The 6,341-nt window shown below is 40.2% G+C and overlaps 1 long non-coding RNA gene across 1 annotated transcript; it reads left to right on the plus strand.

Moving 5' to 3' along the window:
* The first annotated feature begins 4,003 nt into the window (after positions 1-4,003).
* LOC120556354 lies at positions 4,004-4,733 on the plus strand. The gene is made up of 4 exons (XR_005638841.1): positions 4,004-4,069; positions 4,385-4,446; positions 4,534-4,609; positions 4,692-4,733. It is a non-coding gene; the product is annotated as an uncharacterized LOC120556354 (long non-coding RNA).
* Positions 4,734-6,341: the final 1,608 nt, after the last annotated feature.

The raw sequence follows: 6,341 nt of genomic DNA on the forward strand, positions 1-6,341 counted from the left end.
TCTACACCACTGTTGTAAATATGGACAGCTGTTAACGTACATTGGTTATCATTACATAACCGATGATCAAAAACCAGCGAGTCCACAACTTTACTAGTCTCGCTTTGCCAGACTATCCACACGCTGCGGCACAGAGGAGGGTCTGGTTAGTCCACACAGCTTTCCTGGATGGGAGAAAATCCTGTTCTGGTTTATTGGCATTTCTTTAAAGGTCACATATTATGCTTTTCCGTGTTTTCTGTCATATCTTATGTCTATGTTATAATGTTGGTTTCATGGTAAACGTGGCCAAAACAATCAAATAATGAGGGAATCGTATTTTAGACAAATCCCTGTGAGCTATCACGTTCAGATTTCCACTTTTCACTACACTCTAACATTAGCATACTGCTAACTATTAAGCAGCTACATATCTAACAGCAGCTAACAGGCCAATGTTGGTCATTTCTCCCCATATTCCAGTCACTTTAATGTTGGGACATGTCCGGTTGCGTAATATTTGGTGTAGAAGCTTTTATTGGTGATTTTTCACAGTGCAAAGTCCTGCTATATACTCCGTTGCAGTAGCTCCAGCTTCAACTATCTAGTGAAACACAGAGCGGAGGCTCCGGACATTCCAGTAAGTGCGCTCGCAAATCAGACCAGACTGGGATTTTTCAGGAGGAGGGATTAAAGAGGCAGGCGCTCCTACACCATACAGGTGCAGCAGCCATTGGCAGTATGACAAAAATAATTTTTTTTTTTAAATTAAAGCATGTAAACATGTTCTAGTACAAACACAAAATGCAAGTATAATCCTGAAAATGCTATGTAATAGTTGCCCTTTAAACCAATCACAATCAAAGCGCCGCATGGAGCCCCTGCAAAATAGTCCTGCGAGAGAAAACTCAAATTGGACACATAGTCTTGCCAGCTGTCTCAATTTACCCTGCAGAGATCTGAGGAGCAGTTAACCATAGTCCTCATAAATCCACTGGAGTATAAAATTCCAGCACAAAGAAAGAGGAAGGTAACGGACATCAGCGATAAGACATGCATCTGGCAGAATTTCCTGCAGCACTGGAGCAATCCCGGAAGTGGAACATCAAGGATATAGACTACAACTTTACATACACAGCAAACATCGAGCAGGTGCAACAACACAAGACCTACAGTAGCTAGCCAGCCAATATTACTTACATGCAGTAGTCTGTCTGCAGCATTTTAGTTTAATATAACAATATTTTTTACCAAATACATAAATGCCGATATTTCGGCGATATTGTAGGGTTGACTATTGGTGCTTTCACAAAAAATTTACACAATGACATTTTAGACAAATAATCACCAATGATGTGGATATAATGACGTTAATGGGTAAAAGCAAATAACAGAACAGCTAACAGTCTGGTAAATTCAGAAAATTACTCTCTTTACAGTAATGCAGCCTTTAAAGCCAGGAAAAGACACAACACTTGTGTCATATCACGATATTATGATATCCAAAATTTAAGATGATATGTAGTCTCAAATATCGATGTGGATATAATATCCATATATTACCCAGCCTTACACCATTATCCTTATTACAAGTCAGAGGGGCATCCACATGATTTTTAAGCTGTTATTTTAAGGTAAACAAGTTACATAATGCTGTTTTAATAGGCTGAACAAAGTAAATAATACTATTTATAAATAATTAATATTTTAACTATATTAACTTCATACATTTAGTTTCAAATGTGTTTTACTTGAATTAGTTACAGTGGACTACATAGGAGAATATTTAGTGTGTGTGTGTGTGTGCGTGCATGTGTGTGGGTCTTTGTCTGCTGCTGTTTGAGCTGGTGCTGGCAGGCCTGTGGGAAAGGATTAGACTTTCACGCCTTTTCCTCCACACTGAAGCCCCATCAAAGACATTCCTTGCATAACAAATCAATGAGTACTGTCTCTCACACACACACACACACACACACACACACACACACACACACACACACACACACACACACACACACACACACACACACACACACACGCACACAAATACTCCTGTTAATCATTAGCCAGACAATAACTTTTGGACCTGTTCTCTCCTTAACTGTAGGAAGGAGGAAATTAGAAGAATTTACATTATGTTGAAACATTTATAGCAGTGTACTTTAAAATGAACATGAAATCATCTCCAGATATAGTACTGTATGTGTGTCTCTGTTTGTGCTGTTTGCCATGCTCTTCTCTTTCTATACAGACTCCTATACCCAAACTCAAGTTAATATTTCTGCTATATAAATTTTTTCAGCAGCGGCCCACCACTGCTATATAATTGCCACCACTGCTTCAGAATTTTATGAAATAACACAAAGCCACAATTACATGACTCTGCAGAGCCGTCTGCTCCACAGAAGTCAAGCTTACGCTCATCTGCTCTCTCCCCCCTTTGAGGGGGAGCAACAGGAACAGTGACAGGAAGTCATCACTTGCGAACTAATGACAACCAAATAAACAACAGCACGAGTACAGCATTTTCTCCTCAGGCAGAGTAACAAAAAGCCTCGACGGCTGATTTACCATGGAAACAGCACTCACACAGGTCCTGGAATATGACAGCTATAGTAGCTTGGAAAATAGTATTATGGGCACTGAATTTAATTAATTTACTGTTAATCAGACCCCAGAAGGTGTCCTTCTGCCTCACTTCCCACTGCAGGAAATATATTCCCCAGACACGCTGTATTCACTAACTGTTTAAAATGTTTTCCAGGTTAGTGGGGATGCATAGTGCTCAAAACTAACATGAAAAAACGTAGTAATGTTACCGACTTCCGGTATGCTCTGCGAGTGGTGAGACGCATGTGGGAGCCGCTCTGTGAACTCAACTTTTAAAATATATTTTTAGTAGGGCTGTCAATCGATTAAAAAAAATTAACTAATTAATCGCACAATTTGCTGTAGTTAATCGCGATTAATCGCGTTTTTAAATTGAGAAGCTTGTAGTAATGGATATTTAAATGCTTAATCACTTAACTTTGCAAATATGAAGAGAAAACAAACAAGGAAAGGTTCTGCTAAGTTCAGAATGTTTAATATCTTTCAGAACAACAGCGGCTTATTTAGTCCTGCTGAAGGCTGCTGAAACGGCTAGAAACTGTCCGACTTGAGAGCAGATTTTTGTCACCACCCCCAATATTTGCCACATACCTAATATACCATATTCTGAATAATATATATATATATATATATATAGAATAAAAATTACAATCTAGGAGTAGTATAAAGATGGCGGTTTTGCGCGTGCATGTGTGACGTCATCTCCGCACGCACGCACACAAACCTGCCATGCCAACTGATGATATGGCGTGCGTGATGACGCGCGCCGCAACGTTCGTTACTCGCGATCGCCATCTAGTGGCCGAATATGTTAGTGCATCTAATCGTCGAGCTGCGCACGCATCTAGCGGATGTGATGACATCGCGGTCGAACGTCGGCACCCGCGACGCGCCATCTAGTGGCCGAATATGTTAGTGCATCTAATCGCCGAAGCGCGACGCATCTAGCGGATGTGATGATGTCGCGGTCGAACGTCGGCACCCCGCGAAGCGCCATCTAGTGCGAATATGTTAGTGCATCTAATCGTGGGCTGCGCGACGCATTCAGCGGATGTGATGACGTCGGGTAATGCGGTCGATCGCCTCCCTGCAACAAGGGTCTTTGGCCTTGAGCTGAGGGCGGCTCTCACACCCGCGCGAATGAGGTCACTCTGGCGTACTAACCTGGGGGTCTGCACACTTTCTAGCTAGTCTGGTAGCTAGCTAGATAGCTACCACGTTTTTCCACAATCAATACCAGTGAGTTGTTCTTTTTTTTGTGAGAAAAAAAAAGAGGATCCTTTTTCAGCAGTGCACTGTTTAGCCTTTTGTTTCATGCTAGCTGTCTCTTTTTATATGCTTTTTCTAGCTAGTCTGGTAGCTAGCTAGATAGCTACCACGTTGTTCTCATCAAAAAAAAAAAAAACCTCTGGAGTTTTTTTTAATTCTTCTTGGTGAAAGCAACGCAGGTGTTTCGTTTTTTCAGCAATACCTACTAGTGGTAAGTAAATTTAAAAGCACCTCTTGTGTTTAAGGATGTTCAAAGATATTTAATTCATTCAGTCATTCATGAATTAGCTAAAACTTTGGCCGTGTGTTCGTAATGCGGCGTGGTTGTACCATATGACGATAGTAAAAAAGTGTTTAGCCCAGTGGTTAGCTTGTAAATGTGAGGTCTATTGTTGTGGGTGTTAAATCGTCATAAAGGGGTTTTTTGTGGTGTTTAAAACCCCTTGTTTTCAAGGCTGTCTGCTCACTTTTTACCTGCAGTTTTTAGCTAAGGTGCTAGCTAAAAATTTTCCCTCGTTTTTCTCAGGCTTCCTCAACAAAGACCTCTGAAGAAAAGAGGATTCGTTTCTACAGAAATGGCTGCGTTTGGTGAGTAAATTTTAAAAAAGCTTATTGTAAGGTGTTTAATTCATTCAGGCATTTGTGACTTAAAAGTTTTTTTGTTGTATAATGCAGTTTGCGTCATTAGGTGATTTTACAAAGAGCTGGGACAATGTAGCTGTGTTAGTTGATGAAACACTTATACCACAAGGTAAAAACCTATAAATATATTATACACTACAGCATTAATTGATTTAGTACTGTGTTTTCATTAATTTTTTGTTTTTAAAAAGAGCTGTGTAGCCCGATCCTACAGACCCCAACACACCAGAACATAAAACAAAAGGTCCTTCTAATAAGGAATAAGAACGTTAACAGGAAACAGGTATTTATGGGGCTATTTATCTCTTTCAGGCTGTAATATTTATTACTATTTAATTTATCACCGTGTTTCTAGTCCTCTAATATATATATATATATATATATTCTGTGTCTAGACAATCCGTTCCTGAACAAAGGATCCGTAAGGGTGATGGCTACTCGATAGCACATAGGGCTGAAATCAACCATGATAAAGGCCGTGTGCTTCTCTAAACCTCTCTGTAAGCTGCTACCCCTAAAAACGTTCACCATCGTAAGCCTAAGAAGCAATTTATTGAGGTGAGTTGAAAAGAAAAACGGTAAAATGCTGTGTTGTATAAAAAAAATAATCTAATGCATCTAATCTAACGCTTATTACAGACTGAGCCATACCAGAAAGGCTCCCGCCCAAAAAGACGCAAACATTCCTTTGTTCGGTTTCATCTTACCAGGCCACTGTATCTTATGATCCTAACACAGTTGCAGAGGTGAGAAACCCCTTTGTATCTAGCAGAATATATTTACATGTGTTATAAAAGCTTTTTAAATAAAATGTATATGTTGTTAAAAAGACCTTTCCTTTGTTTTAGCAACTAAAGGCTACGGAAGACTTAGTTTCATTGTATTTGACGCTCGGAGGACGATTTCACACAGCCACCCCATGGAGCAGACACGGATGTCTACACAAGCCTAAGAAGGGATCTAAGAAGAGATCTATTGAGGTGAATTGAAAAGAAAAACATGAAAATAGAGTGTTGTATTTAAAAAATAAAAAAAATAAATAAAAAAAAATTTCTAATCTAATGCTTATTACAGCCTGTGCCATACCAGAAAGGCGCTCTCGCTCCCCAAAAGCGACCCAACCATTCCTTTGTTCCGGTCTCATCTTACCCGGCCACTGTATCTTATGATCCTAACACAGTTGCAGAGGTGAGAAACCCTTTGTATCTAGCAGAATATATTTACATAGTGTTATAAAAGCTTTTTAAATAAAATGTATATATTGTTAAAAAGGTATTTCTTTTGTTTTAGCAAGTAACGACGTAACCGAGACTTAGAGTCGTGCGCGATTTGCGCGCGTCTAGTGTGATTTCACACATAGTACACAAAGCCCTACCACCCCACGAGTGACTCCATTGAGAGGGGACAAAAGGACACCCCTTTACAAAAGACATCTGATGAGGTGTGTGGGTGTGTGTGTGGTGTGTGTTAGTCGTGTGTGTGTGTGTGTGTGTGTGTGTGTTGTTGCTCGTGTCTTTATTTAACCAGAAAAATATGTTGTTATACCTCTAGACAATCCATGCCGTAGAAGCCGGAGAAGGGTCTGAAGACACAGGACTAACGCCGGCAGCTCCTACACCCCTCAACCAAATCGGCTAGCTACAGCAAAGGGTCTGAAGACGCGGAATAGCAGAGACACCACTTACAGCCCATCAATCGAATCGTCGCATCTTTGCAGGTGTTCCCTGAATATAATGTAGGTGCATACCTCTTTAACTGTATCTATAGCACAGAGGAAGGATCCGACCATGTCAGCTGTATACCACACACCTCTGTCAAATACGTTGTCAGATAAAAAGTGT

This window comes from Perca fluviatilis, chromosome 3 (assembly GCF_010015445.1).
Source record: "Perca fluviatilis chromosome 3, GENO_Pfluv_1.0, whole genome shotgun sequence".
NCBI lineage: Eukaryota > Metazoa > Chordata > Actinopteri > Perciformes > Percidae > Perca > Perca fluviatilis.